The sequence below is a fragment of the Castor canadensis genome, chromosome 9 (genome assembly GCF_047511655.1).
Source record: "Castor canadensis chromosome 9, mCasCan1.hap1v2, whole genome shotgun sequence".
In the NCBI taxonomy this organism is placed as follows: Eukaryota; Metazoa; Chordata; class Mammalia; order Rodentia; family Castoridae; genus Castor; species Castor canadensis.
In genome coordinates this window covers 59,132,187-59,151,299 of record NC_133394.1, presented here as the reverse complement: position 1 = coordinate 59,151,299, position 19,113 = coordinate 59,132,187, and the positions used below count along the sequence as shown (strand labels likewise).

At 34.9% G+C, this 19,113-nt stretch overlaps 1 long non-coding RNA gene and 1 pseudogene across 2 annotated transcripts in view; one reads left to right on the top strand and one right to left on the bottom strand.

Annotated features, from left to right (window-relative positions):
• Positions 1 to 7,209, top strand: part of LOC109676946 (bifunctional heparan sulfate N-deacetylase/N-sulfotransferase 3-like) — a 160,244-nt pseudogene extending 153,035 nt beyond the window's left edge.
• Positions 1 to 13,124, bottom strand: part of LOC141410906 (uncharacterized) — an 80,811-nt gene extending 67,687 nt beyond the window's left edge. The window contains exons 1-2 of one of the 2 annotated variants that reach the window (XR_012435710.1): positions 12,996 to 13,124; positions 11,134 to 11,236 (exon numbers count right to left, since the gene is read on the bottom strand). This is a non-coding gene — a long non-coding RNA (uncharacterized lncRNA). The remainder of the gene's footprint in view (positions 1 to 11,133; positions 11,237 to 12,995) is intronic. The other variant, XR_012435711.1, reaches the window with a different exon arrangement.
• Between the last annotated feature and the right edge of the window lie 5,989 nt (positions 13,125 to 19,113).

Genomic DNA, 19,113 nt, shown 5'->3' with positions numbered 1-19,113 from the left:
AATGGGTCATAATCTAATTATGTTTTTAAATTTAAAAGAAATTTGACAAAATGGCTGTAATATTTTTAATTTCTACAAACAAGATTTGACAATTCTACTTGTTCCATTCCTTTGCCAATACTCGATATTAGTCTTTAAATTCAGTCATTCTAGTGAGTGCTATTTCATTTTCATTTTCATTTGTATTTCACTGATACTCATGATGTGAAGTAAATTTTATTGGTTTATTGATCATTTTCATTCTTTGCTGAAGTGTCTGTTTCAATATTTTACTCAATTTTATTAGTATTATCATCTTTTAGATTGAATTATATTTTCTTAGTACAAGTCCCTTATGAGATATATGTTTTGCATATATTTTCCTCCAGTCTGTGGTTTCTTAAGTATCTTTAGAAGAAATCTTTTAAGAAATCTTTGCCTAATCCAAGGGCATGAAAATTTTCTATGTGGTTTTTCTCTGTTTTCTTTCAAAATTTTTACAGTTTTAGCTCTTAGGTTTAGGTCAATAATCCCTTTCATGTTAATATTTATATATAGCATGATGTAAGGGTAAATGTTCTGTTTTTCCATGTAAATATTCAATTTTTCTAGTGCAATTTTTCTAAAAAATTAATCATCTCCCATTGAATTAGCTTGGCACCTGTTTTTTTAACCAGTTGACCAATCGTTATATAAGTCTATTTCTGGATTCTTTTGTTCCATTGATCAATTGGTTTTCTGATACCAATACAATACAGACTTGAATACTGTATCATGATAGTAAATCTTGAAAGTATGTAATATAGGATTTCGAACTTCACCATTTTCAAATCATTTCAAATTGTCTTAGCTTTTCTAGGTTCTTTATATTTTCCTGTATATATTTAAATCATTTTTAGTTTCTACAAAAGAAAAAAAGAGCCAACTGGAGTTTTGGTTGAAATCACATTAAACTATAGACAAATTTGGAAAGAGTTGATACTTTAGATAAATTTAGAGAAAGTTGATACTTTTAAAGTATTTAGTCTTCAGATCTATGAACATAACACAGCTCCTTCTATTTTCTTTGCTCTTAGGAATGTTTTGTAGTTTTCAGTGCACTAATCTTGCAGATATTTTTTGTTAACTTTCTCCTCAGGTATTTGAGGGTCTTATGCTAATTTAAATGTGTTTTTATTTACATTTCCAAAATTATTCATGTAATTTTTCAAAACATTGAAAGTAGCATACAGAGTAGTACAAACTAAAAACCAAATAAAAAAAATTCGAAATGATAATTCTTTAATTGAATAACAAAGGCAATATGAAAGAATTGTCATTGCTGTTGCTTTCACTTTTATATTTAAACATGGAAATTACTGCTTTGCTTACAATGAATAATAATACAAAACATACCCAGAGACCAATAAAGAAGAAAAGGCCCTGAATCTAGAGCCAGGAGGCCTAACTTGAATCATGACCAGAATAGTGGGGAAGTATATAGTCCAAGAAAAGTAAAACTTAACAAGCATTTTCTTCCCTTTTATTTTTTATTGAACATATGTTTAGTGAAAATTCACAAGAGCCAAACACTGTACTAAGTGCTATAAAATGAAAGGAATTCTGCACACCATTTCCTTAAGAGTAATCTCTAAATGAAGACCCAAATGAGAGTTACATGAAATACTTTGGTAAACTGAAAGGCAAATTTGACATGCTACCATTGACTATGCTGGAGAATCCTAAAAGTAATCACTGCATGGCACACCAGAATGTTTTTTTTTAAATCACCCTGTGGTTAAGTAGTACAAGTATAATCTAAATCCACAGACATGAATGAAGATTGATACATCATTTTTAAGTACTATAAATGAAAAGAATGAATGTAAAACTCAATTTTTCCTTCCAGATGAAAGAGATAGTCTTATTAATTTCTATTAATAGGGTATCTTCTGCTGAAATTTTTTCTATTAAGAATCTGGCAAACTCACAAATATGACAGATGGACTGAGATTTCAGAGATATGCCAAAAGACTTTCTGCAAAGGGATATAGTAAAAAAAATTCCAGTTCCCCTAGCTGTAGATTAATATCCGAATTCATATATTTATGTTGTTGGTCAATAAATCTTAAAAACTGCTTGAAAAATACTCTTTGGGTTTGGGAGGGTTTCTTTTTTTTTTTTAGATTTGATTCTCATAAAGCCTTCTGGTGTCAGTTATTGGAAGAAGGTAAAACAAAATGCCTTGGAAAGAGTAAAGGAAGAAAATATCCTCCAATGGATTCTAATGTAAGTATAGAGCTTAAAAAATACAAACTAAATGTACAAAATGATAAAATCACATATATTTTCTTAGAAAAGTGATTAAAGTCAAAATTCGGCCCTTCTAAAAATTAAGTGACATTTGAATTCAATAATCTAAGTTGCTTTTCTTGATTTTTCCAATTACATATTATTACATATTGCAAGAATAAAATAAAGTAAAAGAACTTGCAATTGTGAATCAAAACCAAAAGGTAACATATCACTACAAAAAGAATGACACCTGCACAGAATACTTTTTTTGGATACTGGGGTTTGAAATCAGGACACTTGCCAGGCAGGCGCTCTATCACTTGAGCCACTAACCCTTTTTATTGGGGAGGACTATGTGCTTTTTTGAGATATGGTTTTACGAACTATTTGCCTAAGCTGGCTTTGAACCACAATCCTCCTGATCTCTACTTTCTAAGTAGCTAGGATTATAGAAGTGAGCTACCAACACCCAGCTTGCACAGAAATTTTGTCACTAAAAATGTTCATTGAAAACAAGACAGGAAATATGTCAACTAAAAACTGCAAATAAGACCAAAAGATTTCTCTCTTTTTTTTTTCACTGCTAAATCACTCTGTAGTATAAGTATAGCATGGATAATAATGTTAATTGCTGACATAATACACTAAGCTTTGAACTGTTACTATGCTATTAAGATGAAGGAGTTAATGTATTTCTCTAACATCCTAGCAGATGATTGAGGCTTTAAGGAATGGAGATATGTATACTGCAGTATCAGCACTCTGTGTTTATTCTGTTTAGAATGGTGATATTGCAAGCACTTAACACTATAGTTTTCTCAGTTTGAACAACCTGTATTTTGACTTTAATGCTTATTTCACATACAGTAAGATTTATTCATATTTTATTTCATAATCAGTCTATTTAGTATATAATTTTGAATGTAAGAATCCAAGATTATTATTATTATTATTCTACTATATATATTATACTATATATTATTATTATTATTATTATTATTATTATACTACCTTTAGAACTCAGAAATTTAAAATATTTGGGATTTTTTCCGCAATGTTTAATATTTCATGTTAACTGACAATCTTGAGGTGGTCTTAGAATCCTCAGGTAACCTGAATTTATTTGAAAACTCTTATCTAACAACACCTTCAGGATCATTTGTTGTGCCAAGCCAGGCCTGAGAGACAAGGGTCTAAATTCAATAAGTTCACAATTAAATTCTGCATAGAAGGTATGGTGAAGGGGAGATTCTGTTGTATTGATAAAGAAACTATATCATCAACACTCTAATTTTATTTGGTTTTGGTTAATTGTCAAATACACCTTCAGAATACAATGAAAACAATCCTAATACATTAAAGAGAAATCAAAAGATTATTTCTAGAGTATTTCAAGAAAGCAATATAAAATGTATAATTTTATATCAAAGATCTGCCTATATATTTATTAAAGCTAAAATGCTTAGAAGACTCTAAAGAATGTCTTTCTTAGCATTTTATTTTACTCTTGTCTAACAAACATACTGAGATATTACACAAAATTTGTTGGTAGAGATAGATGAGAAAAATACAACGTTTCAGGATATAGATTCTAGATCTCTCAACAAGGTACTATGTATACATACTTTAGTAAAAGGAGCAGGAAGATGGAAAGTGGTTAAGAAAGACTAATACAGATGGAGTAAACTTGATCAAAGAAGATTATATGTATTTCATAAATATCACAATGAAACCCCTTTGTACAATTAATTTATGCTAACAAAAAATTTTTTAAAGAGGTGTGAAGTGGCTGATTTTGTGCAGATAGCATCAAGAGAGAGGGCAAAAATAAAAGAACCTCCACAGAGGCTCCTTTTTCCATTTGTGATGGAACTACAAATGTGTAGGATGGATTAGAGTAGGTGACAGCACTCTGCTCATCTCACCTCCTAGTACAGAGAAATGCCAGTACCCCACCTCAAGACTATCAACAAGACATTGTATGATGTGCTGAATCAGTAATCCACATGCTTAATATAAATTTTAATCTAGACCTGGTGTACCTGATACTTATTTAAGCATGATCAAAGGATATGGACTATACTTCAATAAACAAAGTTAAATGTTCTTTTATCTCTTCCTCCCCACTCAGAGCAGAGCCTTTTTGTCAAGCTACTACCAAGATCACAACGTGGAGCTCTCAAAGCTGCTGCACAAACTGGGACAGCCTCTGCCATCCTGGCTAAGACAAGAGCTGCAGAAAGTGAGATAGCACTGAGAAAAAAGCTTCCCAAGAATCCACCTTCCATATACTAACAGTCACCTTTCCAAAGCTTCCAGAAGCTATGAAAAGGCTGTCAAAAAAATATACCTCTTCATACAAGAAAAAAAGAACAAAGTTCTTTCCATGTGCTGGCATGTGACTGCTTAGGAACAATGGTGTCTGTTACAAGCCTTGAGGCCTATGGCCTTCCTCTTAACCCATATCTGCGCCTGTGGGATTATTGTAGACTACTGTGCATTCATGTGGAAGTCATAGCAATCGACATAAATAATAAACAAAATGCAGAACTGTTTCATTTCACAGTGATATTTACACTTTTATGTATCAACTAAGATTGTGTCTCTGTAGATTTTTAGACCACTGTTTGCCTGTACAATGTTTTCTTATTCTTTGATGCTATAAAGTATCCTACAAAAACAAGAACCAAAATAAACATCACAATGTAACATAAAATTCCAAAAACATACAACTCATGAAAAAAATGTCTGCCAAAATTTAAATCCACTGAAGCATTTAGAAAGAATTATAAATCATAATTTTTGCTAGATCAGAGAGTGGAAAAGTTATATATATATGAGTTTTACCTGCATCAAAAAGATAAGTACTACAGCAAGAAAAAGTATCCTTTCATATATATAGTCTAGTGCATTTATGTAAAAATTTCTAACTGTTTCATCATAATGTAACTGTCATATTGAAATATATATGGTAAACCTATTGGTTAGTAAATAGAAACACACAGAGTACACCAAAACAGTAAATAATAATGTAAGTGTGCTCGGTAAATTCTCTAAGAGGGAGACATGATAGGAGTTTAAAGGTATGTCGTTCAGAACGTCATGTCCACTTGCTGTAAACTGTAAATCTATTCTAGTAGTCCTCTCTGGTTCTGCAGAAATGCATAAATAAAGTTGGAGATATGTGTCATCTCCAGAAACAGGTTGACTTTTAAACATGAATAGCTTCCTTTTTGATGTCCCCAGAACAAAACATACTAAATGAAAACTAGAGGCAGTCTCCCTAGATGCTGTGTTTAGGCTATGTACATTTAAATTGTTGAAAAACTTCATTTTCTGGGTAATTCAACAAATTAATATCTTGGATTTGTAACTTGATATTTGAAATTATACTTTTGATACAAGACAGAAAAAATAGGCATGCTAGAGATCCATTTTTGAGAATATTTCATACATCACTCTCATGGAAGATAACAGAACATTGTTAAATTGATGGATTACCTACTAAATTAAATGCAGAAAGGTCAAAGATGAGCAAGGCATAGTTCTTAAAATATATTTACACTTATATTTTTAATGAAAAAATATGATTGATAAACTTTTGAAAAAAGAATACAATAAATCATACTTATTTTCTTGTATTAGTATTTACTTCACTTTTAATGTACTTACACATACAAAAATTTAAGTAGTGAATACATTTCTTGCTATAATTATATAAGCATTTATAAAATATTCTCAAAGTTATGATTTGAAAAAAATATATGAGCCAGGTGCTAGTGGCTTGTGCCTACTATAATCCTAGCTACTTGGGAGGCTGAGATCTGGAGGATCACAGTTCAAAGCCAGCCTGGGCAAATAGTTCATGAGACCCTGCCCCCCATCTCAAAAATAACCACAGCAAAATGGACTGGAGGTACTGCTCAAGAGATAGAGCGCCTGCTTTGCAAAATCTGAATTTAAAAGTGAACTCTATCAATTATTTACTAATTAGAAAACAAACTGTGAAATTCTTCCACTTACTACAAATTTTTTAATGTGTATTATAATTGTCAATTAAATTTTTAAGCACTTAATGTACTCAATGATCACACAAATTTTAAACAGTTATCAGACAGAATTTGGAAAAGAACCAATTTTTAAATCCCTGACTAAAAACAGCAAAATCATTTGGGAAAATATGGCAGCCTCCATGCTAACTGCCACCTCTTTTGAAGGAGCACATTCCAAACATGCTAGGAAAGTTACCAGAGTCATTCAACTCCATTAATTTAAGAAAACTACTGTAAGAAGATCAAACATTGTGAAAACAGGCCCCAATAGTTACACACAGTGTCATTTCATTTGGCAACAATGTTTGTGCTGATAAAAGAAAACTGACACCTAATATATGTAAAGATGAGATGTACAAATGAAGTTCTAAATAAAGTAACTAATAGCATCCTTTTGTCCAAGTAAAAGGAGTTAAGTAAGCAGCTCATCCTTAAAGTAAATGTTAAACCATGTTCAATTCTTGTAGAATGAAAGGAGAAAAGGAGAGAGATGGTACCAAAATCTACTAATTCACCAATAAATGTTTAAAACCTTTGAAAGAATTTTTGACCACTCAATATGTTTTGGAAAGAGTAGCAAATTCTAGAGGACATGCATACTTTCCACACTATATTTCCAACTAATTATTATGTTATTCTGAAAGTAATATAAATACACATGAGAAAAGAATGAGAGATAACATGACTAAAAATTAGCTCTGTATAAAATTCCCTTTTTCAATACTTAAAATATGGAACTTCCTCAGGAAGAAGTGAAATGGTTATTTCAATGTTTATAGCTATAATATTCTTGTCATTCACATTGAATGAAAATTACTGGAAACATTTTTTTTCTCTGAGTTTTTTAAAAGAAAAAAAACTGAATACAATTCTGATAGTTGCATGGTACCTCATATGTATAACAATAAACTGATAAGAAAATGAAAATTTTGTGTATGGTGATTTTTAGACAATTAATAGGTGTATGATTGTTTTGCCTGGGAGGTAGTGGGGGGGTACTTATATAACATAGGTATGACTAATATAATTAAAACGCAGAGATGGATGGAAAGCTTCCAAGTAGGAAGAAAGAAATTTTTTAACTATAATAGCTTTTCAACAACCTTTCTCCTCCTAAATTTTGGTGTTGTGATTTTTAAATTTTTATTTCATTTTATTTAGTTCTAACAGATGTAAAGCAGTTCCTACATCACTCATGGGCCCCTTTCTTTCTTTAAGAGTTTTAAAAGGTGTTAGGTCTATAAAAGAATCTCTACAAGGGGTGGGCACTTAGACATTCATCTTTATTGTCCACAAAGTTTCTTTTCTTTACTCCAATCCCTTTCTCTTCTAGATATCAGATTTTCTCATGTTGCAACCATCTTGTCTAGATGCTCCAAATGAATTCTCCGTAGGTCTGCCTCCTCCCCACATACACAAATTGCTCCTATCTGGAATACATCTAATTCCCAATTTTCTTTCCAAATGTTCCAGAGCCAATCAGATCCTCCAAGACAAATCAGTGACTAGTTAATAAACCAACCCATCAGTATTAATGGCTTATAATGATATCATATTATGCTTTCCAGTTAAACCCAAACTTCCCAGTAGAAACTCATCAGTGGGGACTCTCCATTAGAGAGGCACTGAACCTAGCAAGTATTTTGATGTAAATATGTTTCTTTTCTTTCTTTTTTTTTGTGGTCCTAGGTTTTGAAATCAGAGACTTGTGCTTGGCTAGGCAGGTGCTCTATTACTTGCACCACAGCCTAGCCCAAAATATTTCTTTAATTCCAAATTACACTATATAACTTGAGTTCTATTCTGCTAAAGCTAGCTTTGTTTAATTACTATCTGCAATATAGTTGCTTCCTTTTTACTTGCTACAACCCACTCTCAACCCTCAATACACACACACACACACACACACACACACACACACACACACACACACCTATACCCAGACAGTTGATTTCTTGGCTGGCTTGGAATGTCTATCATCTCTTCACATACTTTACACAAGGGCTGACTACATGTCATAAAGTCAGCCGTGAATTTGAGCATGAAAGTCAAAGAATGTGATGGTTAATTTTATGTCATCTTGACTAGGCCAGATCAAATATCATTTCTGGGTTGTGTCTGAGAGGATATTTCTGAATGGCATTACATATGAATTGGTGTATTCAGTGAAGTAGATTGTGCTCCCCATCATGGATGATTATCATCCAACTCACTGAGATGGGTCATCCCATCTCATCTCGTCTTTTCTCTCAGACTGCAATTTACAACAATGGCTCCCTGGTTCCTAGGCCTTCTGTCTCAGAATGAATTAACCAGACTTCATCTAGTCTCCAGCTTTCAGGCAGCAAATCATGGGACTTTTCAGCATCTATTAGTATGTGACTGAGGCAATATGTATTCACACAGTGTGAGATTGATTCCATCCCCAAGAAAATCATACTTTGTGTGTGACTCTCACCTGTAGTTAAGGGTACCAAATTGGGGCCACTTGCTTCCATCCAGTACTATTACTAGTTCTTGCCATTTATTGACCTCAATTTTTCTCCATAAAAGTTCTCTATATATTCAGTTACATTAACTGCTACAGAATTAAATTTATTCATTTATTTGTTAGCACATTAAATTTATTTTTAAATGAATCCTACATATATGAAATAATATATAAAACCCTAGGAATATATAGCATTTTGAGCTTTCATTTCCTCTATAAATCTGTATAGATATCTATATCCTTTACATATCTATTTCTACTGGTGCAATTAATAAAGCTAATTCAACCTTCCTCTACCTTTGTGCTCTTTTCAGGCCCACAATAGATTGGGTGTTTACCACATAACAATTCAAATACTAACTTTATCCAGAAACACCCTCACGGTAACACCTGGAAATAATGTTTCACCAGCTATGTGTGCATCCTGTGGCCCAATCAATCTGACATATCAAATTAGCCATCACATTTACTTATCAATCCCGTTCAAAAAAGTCAAAGCAAATTTTACAGATTAAATGATCCACAGCACAGTCTCCAAGTTATTGTTGGGAAGAATGTATTTCCCACATTTTACAATATAGAAAAATGAATTAAACTGAGTGAAATGTAAGACATTTCCAAAGCACAGAGAATATGTGACAAATTTTACATAAAACTGTCTACATCAAGCTGCTTCTTGGTTATGAGAGAATAAATTAAGTGTAGGAAATGCCTGCTGTCTATATTTCCACTGCCAAAAATGCTCTATTCAAATTGATAACTGAAATAGAAACAGGACCTTGCTCTTAAACATTATGCATAATTTATACAGTTGGACCAGAGAAGATGGGTTTTCTTTCCTCTATTTGGTATACAGCATTCTGAACCTGAATTTTTTTTAAAAAAACTTCAACAGAAATGTAAGCTCAAAATGCGATATATTCCTAGGACTTTACTTAATTTACATCTGTCAACAAACAAAACTCTTTAAAGCCCACAAGGCAAATACAATATCAAAAATAAACTTTATTTCACATACAAATGAATAAATAGACAAATTTATAAGAATGTAAAGATTATGGGCCGGGGGTGTGGCTCAAGTGTTAGAGCACCTGTCTAGCAAGTACAATGCCCTGAGTTCAAACTCCAGTACTAAGAAAAAAATTAAAGATTACAATTTTAAAAACAATAAAAAGGTATGAAAATGCAGTATTGATAAATTTTTGCTCCCACCTATGATTAAGTTGATAAAACCTATTGTTTCAATCCCCAATTGCCTTCAGGACAATCAAAATAATAAAGAGGATAAACTGGACTGTAGCCCGGTATCTGTGCTTAACTAAACATTGGGTATGTGACTTTTGGGGCCTCAATTTTCCCATCTGTCACTGTTAGTAAAAATATGATCATGGCTAAGAAGATGGTATTTTTCCCCCTGCTTTATTTTACCATGTGGAGGTCCACCAATTTTGTAATATTGGCTCTCCCTGTCTCTTAGCTACTCTTCAATAGAGGAAGAGCCCTGAATTACCTAAGTGATAATTGGAAGCAGAAATTGTACTTGAATAACTAAACCTTCCTCCTTCAATTATCTTAAGGATCTACCATTAAAAAACAGTCACTCTGATCTACTCTGACTTACATTGGGTTTAGCAGAAATTGACTATAGGTACATTTTCATTAGTGATTATTAAGTTGGACATTGTAAAGGGTTTCATCATGATATTTCCACACATGCACTTTGTGTGATGCATTTTGATCATATTCACTCCCTCTCTTGCTTTATTACTCCTCCTTCCCTCTTTTCCCTCCCCCTTCCACCTCCCAAGTTCTTTCATGACCTTGGTTTTTTTGATTCATATTGTTTTATCTTCTGCTTGTTTCCAAAAAATGAGAGAAAAATGCAGTATTTGTCTGGTGGGGTTGATTTTCATTTAACATGATAATCTCTAGTTCCATCCATTTTCTAGCAAACAACATAATTTCATTTTTCATAATAGCTGAGTAAATCCTTTGTCTTTATCCATTCATCTGTTGGTGGGCACCTAGGCTGATTCTATAGTTTGACTACCACAAATAGTGCAGCTATAAACATGGGTAGGAAGGTATCTCCATTGTATGTCAATTTTGATTCTTTTGGGTATATATCCAGCAGTGGTAGGGCTGGATCATGTGGTACTTCTAGTTTTAATTTTTTGAGGAACCTCCATACTTATTTCCATAGTGGCTGCACTAATTTATACCCCACCATCAGTGAATAAGAGTACCTCCCCTCCCACCCCCATCTTCACCAGCATTTGTTGTTTTACATTTTCTTAATGAAACCTATTCTAACTAAAGTGAGGTGGTTTCACTTACCCCAATCAGATGCTGTTTCAATTTGTATCTCCTTGATGACTACAGATGTTGAACATTTTTTTCATTGATTTATTTAAAGCCACAAACATAATCAAAAGAAGAGCTAGAAACAAAACCAAAAATGTAAATATATTTTCAAAAACTAGGAAGATGAACAAGAGTATAAGTGAGGAATTAATATAGATAAGCTAAACATGTCTCATTCTTCATGTGGGGAGCCAAAACATACTAATTTTAACTAGTTACCTTTTTTTAAGTAGTTAAATTTGTTACCTTTAGGTAACAAATTAAGAAATTAAGGTAAACTCCTGGCCATATATCCAAAGGAATATGCTCTAGGATATGATAGAGCCACTCGCATACCCATGTTTATTGCAGCACTATTTACAACAGCCATGCCTTGGAAGCAGCCTTGATGCTCCATGACTAATGAATGGATTAAGAAAAAGTGGTATATATACATAATGGAGTTTTATTCAGCCTTAAAGAAGAATGAAATTATGTTGTTTGAAGGTAAATGGATGGAACTGGAAAACATTATGCTAACCAATGTAAGCCAGGCTCCAAAAATCAAAGGTCACATGTTTTCCCACACATGTGGAAGCTAGACTTATAAATTAAATGTATATATAGATAGATAGATAATCACATATACATACATAAATACATACATATATGGTGAGAAACAGAATAAAATTTTAGTCTGAGGAGACTATGGGAGGTGGGAGAGCAAAAGAAAATGTTAGAGCATGAAAACTATTGAAACAGCCCACCTACATAAGAATATAATATAATGCACTGTACTCTAAGCTACTGTATATAAGGGGATCATGGTGATAGAGAAGGAAGGAAGGAACGAACGAACGAAAGAAGGAATGAAAGAAGGAAGACTTGTAGAGCTTTTACGTAGTACTAAACAACGAAAAAAAAACTACAGTTAATATGGAAAGGCTAGGCTACAAATATACACTTCCTTTTCCCAAATATGTATGCATACAGATGTATGCAGCCAGATCTTCTTCATATACTTCAACGAAAACAATTATCAAAATAAACCTAGTACAGAAATTGATATGAGAATCCATCCGTCTTTTATTAAGCCAAACTTAAGGAGATTTGCAAAAATGTAGCACAATGCCACTCTGAATTTTCTTTTGATTTTGGCAATGATGTTATTCTTGGCTTTCTCTTATTTTAAAATTAATTCATTTAAAAATTTTTAAGTTTCATGTCTAATACAGTAAATATTGATAGATACAACTCTTTTAAAGTCCTTTGGCAGATATTGGGAGTTGGAAGTAATTTAAGTATCTACAGCTAAGACACCATAGAAAGAAAGTAAATAGAAAACCAGACTATACCTCCCCTCCACCACCTTCAAATTCTACTCTCAAATGGAAGCTGCCTGGATGAGATAAGGATGATTCAAAACAAAGAAGCAAGGCAAACACAGATTTGGGTTTCTTTTCTGCTGGCCTTTCTCACTGCCACTGACCTGAGCCCTAAAAGTGAAAAGATGAAAGATCTTAAGTGAGGATCAAACGTAGAGAAAAGTGTGTCCAACTTCCCATTTAAAACTCTTCAAAGCAGGCCCAGTAGGATGGTACATGCCCATAATCCCATCTCATAGAAAGCAGAAGCAGGAGGATCTCAAGTTTGAGATAAGCCTAGGCCACACAGTGAGACCATATTTCAAAAAAGGAAAAGCCCACATTCTTCAGGGAAGCTGCAGAAATCACTAAAAACAGGATTTTAGATCCAAAGAGACATAGCACCCAGGACCAGAAGGACACATAATGCACAGACTGATGATGACCACAAGTTACAGGAGGAGCCCAGACCAGAAAGCAGAAGCCACTTACCAAAGATTGAGCCTGATGAGATTCACCCAATGCCAGCAGAAGACAGAGGACGGCTGAGGCCCAGATGTTTCCCTCTCACCTCATGTCCATTGTCACGGCTACCTTGGGAAGAAAGGATGAGAAAAACACTGAATTTGGCTGGATTTTCCTGAAAGAGACAAAAATTCCAAAAGTGATGAAACATATATATATATATATATATATATATATATATATATATATTTTTTTTTTTTTTGTGGTACCTGAACTCAGGGCCTTATTCCTGGCTAGGCAGGAGCTCTACTACTTGAGCCATACTCCCATTCCTGAAACATATCTTGAATGTGGACATTTATTGAAAACTAATGACAGCTATATTTCTAATTATGGAATTAACACCCCCTACCTAAGCATTATGTCCCTGGTCCAATTAGCAATAATGGTGACTCAGGGAAAAAGAACAAATAGCCAGGATTTAGGCTATTTAAAATTATGCCTTAAGTAAAATAGGCCAGGAGTAAGCCTAGTGGTGCAGAAAGACTTAGGTCTGCAGGTGAAGCACATATGTAGATTGCAATCTTTCTCCAAAATAATCAGTTTCATCCTGAGTGACACCTGGTATAACCCTGGAATATAGACATGACCTGCAAATAATAGTATACCCAGTGATTTGATTAGTACATTCAATTTGTCAAGTAATCCTATTGTGTCTGTCTTCAATTATATCCAAAAGCAACCACTTCTGACCAACTGTGCTGCTGCCATCCCATTCTAAGATGCCATCATTGCTTTCCTGAATCTCTCCCCTGCTTCAATGCTCGTCTACTATAATCTACTGTCAACCCAACATGTGGTATATTCCTTAGACAAATTTGGTCAGCGCACTACTTTGTTAACACTCCTTCAATACCTCTCCTTTTTATTCAGAATACTAATGATAGTTCATACATAGCCTCTGAGACCTTACATGATCTAGCATCCACTGCCTTTGTAACCACAGTTCCTCTTCTCCCTCTCTCATCCTACAGCAATTCTACACCCAAAAATTTTTATTTTCAGGATGTCTTTTTTTGTACATTCATCTTATACAATTTCCATTCTTAATCCTTCTCAATTAGTTCTGTCCAATAACTTTAAAATGATAAATATTCAAAAATTCTTATTGCTTTCAGCAAATTTGAGTCCTGAATTCCAAGGATTTTTTTTCAGGACCCTTCTGAGTTCTAGGGAATACTATTCATTTACATAAATTATCATATAGATAAAAAGAGTTTTAAACTAGAGAAATACAAAAGTTATTTCTTTGGTTCTAATTCTACTTAGTTTTCTATAATTTTACTTAGATTAAAAAATAACTACTAAAACATATATTAAATTAGAGTACTCTCATACACCATCTGATGTTTTAATTTTACTATTTTTACCTTGAGCCACTCCAGCAGCCCTATTTTTGTGAAGGGTTTTTCAAGATAGGGTCTCATGGAACTATTTGCCCAGCTGGCTTTGAACTGTGATCCTCCCAATCTCTGCCTCCTGAGTAGCTAGAATTATAGGTGTGAGCCTCCAGCACCCAACTTTATTTAAAAAAAAAAGTATGCAAAAATTGCTCTAAATTCAACTCAAGCTAAAATTTTTCAGAGTATTATATATGTCTTATCTCTTACTTGTGACCTCACAGCCTCCATCTGCCCACCACTAGCATTGCCCTCAGCCCCTGCTATGCCCTTACCCTTCTCCTCCCCACCCGCATCCCATACCTGCTCCCATACCTCCTCCCAAGCATGCTCAGCTCACCTGTACCCACTCCAGGAGGTGGCAGGAGCTGACAATATTATCTGAGCCCATGTGCCTTTTTCCATGACTAATCTCTCTCAAATTTAAAAGAGATGTAACTCCTTCTCCAATGACTCAGCCTCCTATATTAAAGAATTTAAATACCTAACCCAAGCATATGATATGACTTGGCATGAGACCCATCTTCCAAGGATGGAACAATTATTCTCACCTCTCATTTTATTTCCCAATCCTTCACTGATATTCAAAGAAAACTTAAACAGGCAGAGTGTGGCCCTCAAACCCCCCAGGGAGATCTTATGAAAATGGCATTTAAGGTATTTATAACTGAGCTGAGGCTTGAGACCACCAAAAGGCCCAGCTTTTTGCTGCCCTGAGGCTACCTCTTCCAACTTCGAGACTGGCTGAACAACAACACATGCCTCCAGGGGCCTGCTTCAAAGGCAACCAGACAAGACATTGGGCAAAAACACTGCCCTTCACCTCGCCCGCCTCCAGGACTCTGTCCACAATGTGGCCAGAATGGACACTGGAAAGACGACTGCCCCCTTTGTCTCTGCAAGGTAGGTCAGTCTCCCACTTCCACTCTCAACAGAGTTAAGGTCTCACAGACGTCTTGGGCTTGGCGGCAGAGACTGACACAGCCCTGGGACCTTGGCCCCCTTCAAGATCACCTCAGAGGAGCCCAGGGTAAGCATCCATGTAGCCCGTAGGCCTCAATCACCTACTTGGTACTACCTGACATCTCAGGTAAGCTTTATCCTTCACAGATCTCCGTGGTGGGGGTGGACAGTCTGCTCCACCAGCCAAAAAGAAAAGACAGTTTTATTTAAATTTAAATTCTTACAAAAGTTAATTTTAAAATACAGGTTACAAAGTAAACAACTGGAAAGGATACAGATAGGTAAACTTCACTGTGTGACAAAGTTAAAGTTGACTATAGTCTAAGAGCTGCCTAAAAGATTTTTAAGGTCATGCCAAACTAAAATCAAATTCTCTAAGGCTATAAAATAACAAGGTTATCTTAATATTGTTCTTCTCTGAGTAACATCTACAAAAAACTGTTAGATTTTATCAAAGAAATTATTTGTGTTTTCTGCTGACCTTGTCAAGCTTTAAGTACTACTAAATCAGAGTTCATTTACATATTTGCTCATGTGTCTTAAATGACCATCTTGTAACAATGTTGTGTGTATACTTTTTCTAAATATGGTACAAACATTTACAAAGTTAAAAATGTAAATTTATATCCAAAAGTGTTCCATTTAACCTGCATCCTGACAGTATGACCCTGTTTGCCTTTAAAGATTACACAAACCCTTCGCAGCAACTAATCTGGACAGTTTTGCCACAAGAGTTTAAAGACAGTCTTCATCTCTTTGGACAGATCCTAACCAGAGACTTATTAGATGGGCACTACTCAGAGGCCACCCTTCTTCAATATGTTGATGATATACTTCAGTGCAGAGCCACAGAGCCCCTCATCTACAAGGCAACAGAGTCCTTTTAAAAAACTTTCTGGCCTCCGGGGATACAGAGTCTTTAAGGAGAAGGCTCAATTATGTCTCCTTCAGGTCACCTACCTAGGTGTGGTCTTAAAGGGACAGACTCACTCCCTGAGTCATGAGTGAATCAACCCAATCCTGCATTTCCCACTACCCTATATCATAAAAGCAGCTTAAAGCTTTCTTGGGAGTTACAGGATTTTGCAGAAACTGGATCCCTAGATATGCAGCCTTTAGCAGACACCTTTTTATGCTCCTTGTAATATTCCTATTTGGGTCTTAAATAATGTATGGCCACCCATTTCTCTTAGGAAACTTTCCTCCAACAGACTCTGCTTCTCTGGCTGACTATCTACTTTATCTTAACCTCCTCCAGGAACCTCTCAGAGAGCATGCAGACCCACCCCTCAGAGGGCCCCATAACAATTTCTATTAAAACCAGAGGATCTCATTCTCCTAAAGGATCTTTGACTCTCTCCATTGGGACTTCAGTAGACGGACCCCCCATCTGGTCATCCTCACAACGCCCACCACTGTCAAACTCAACAGGATTCCCCAGTGGCAGCACATTTCAAGGATAAAACATTGCCCACTGACTTCAGACTCTTCCACTGCAACAAAGGATGAGTACTGCTGGGCCCCACATGGCTAAGCCTCTCCCACAAACTCTCTCCCTCTTCCTCTCCTGCATAAGCTCTTAGTCCTCATCTGGCTCTCAATTTTCTGCCATAGGTGAATTTAAAACACAGGTAGGGGCAGTGGGCCTAATTCTGAGAGCATGCATACTACTTCCCTGCTTCCTTCCCTTGGTTATACGATCCATTATAGAGGCTACTACAGAAAAAAAAAAAAACAGCTGCACATGTGCTATGGAAATGATGCTATGGAAATACAAACCCTTAAACCAGGAAAATGCTCTTTAACCCTAGATGCCTCCAGGATTCCCTAGAGGAACTCAGCAGACAGACTTTCCCACCAGATGCTACTACAACTTTCTCTGGCCTACCAACAATTGGCCTTGTCTGCAGATGAAGCCTGGGAAAAACTATCAGCCTCCACTCCTGGGGACCTCACAAATTTCCAAATTCCAGCCAAATCCCCTTAACAATGCCCCCACTCAGCACTCAGCACCAAGCAGCTAGATCGATCAGCACCCATAATACCAACAAAAGGCTAGAATGTTAGGCCCCTGGCATTCCTGGGGCGGGTGGAAGATCCCAAGGCTAGCACCAAAACCAGACCCCCTGATTTATGATTGCTTGCCCAACTCCCCTGTTTGTTTCTCTGCTTGAAAAACACCTCAGGAACTTCCAGTTACTCAACTAGCCAGGCATGTCGACCTGTTCTATCTAGCGATCGCAGATAATCAGAGACCAGACTCTCTCTCCCTCCCCCATGGCTTGGCCCCTCCTATAAAGCCCACTAACCAATTTAGTCAAGCCGCTTCACTCTGAACCCAAGAGTGACAGCCCTTTGGTCTGGTTCCAATAAATCTTTCTTTTCCACATGTGGCATGGTCTTTATTTGGCAGTTCCTTACAAATATGAATTCATAAAATTTTATTATAAAATTGGAAATATATTTCCATGGTGGGGAAAACTCTCAGTTTAAAACTTTTGGCAAAGATAGAGCTAAGATGTAGGCAAGGTAAAAAAGCATTTGTCAATTTTGCTAAATATATCACCCTGCAATTCATTTTCCTTTTGAATATTACATGTGATTCCCAGAATTCTCTTTCATTTTTATCATCCTAGTTTTCTCACTCAATAAGCATTTAATTCAGCATATATCATACAAAAAAACACTACTATTGGTAAGATGAATATGACCACATCCTGCTGTGGGCAAAAATATTCCACTTCTCCAACAGTATCACTGTCTATTTTGATATACTCCAAATTAACTTAATATTTAATTTTTAAGTACAGTATTAATTTGTTATGGCAAAAACCTATTCATCAAGTTCAAATATAAAAAAGATCTGGTGAATTTCAATTGTGTTCTTAAAATACGCATCTGGAGAATGTTGTTCATTTCTATATAATCTAAGGTTTCCAAAATTTGCAATCTAAGATCTACAAAATAATTTTGTAGACATTTATTATATAAAACTGGAGTCTATATGATAGGCTGATAGAGCTATTAGGCACACCAACATTTTCATGTTACTATTCACATACACAGCAATACAGTCACGCACAATAATAAGTAGTTGTATTTAATTCAAAACCCCTAGGTGGTTAAACATATACTTAAATAACAGGACAACAGAGCCATCTAGTGGCCTCATAAAATTGATGTTTCATGTAATTTTGTTACATTACATCAAGTTTTACATAAACTAAGCTTGTCTTCTCACTGTTAACAGATATCTATAATCCTTATGGATAATAGGTCAAAGGTATTATTAGGGTAAATACAATGCATATCATGAGGAAAAAAACAGTAAAAAAAGAAAAAGAAAAATGAGAATTTTAACAAGTGATCATTACACTTCCAAATTATTTTAATATATCTGCTTTAAAAGCAGTAAATATTTTACAAATATTAGATTACAAATACTCCCATGGTAGTAAGATTTTCCATTTTAATATGCCATATTAAATGTTACATAAATAATAATCATCTTTTGCATAAATGCATGTAAGCACAAAAAAGCTTCATTGGTAAATATAGCATCACAAATCATCTGGAAATGGCAGAGAAAAAAACTCAAGCTTGTAAGATGTTAAATATTTAGCCAAATATGAGTGCAGAATCTCACCTCACTGACATGCAAATTTCTACAAGCAAGTTAGCATTCACTGTTAAAGTGGAGGTCAGTTTGAGATCACAGAGCA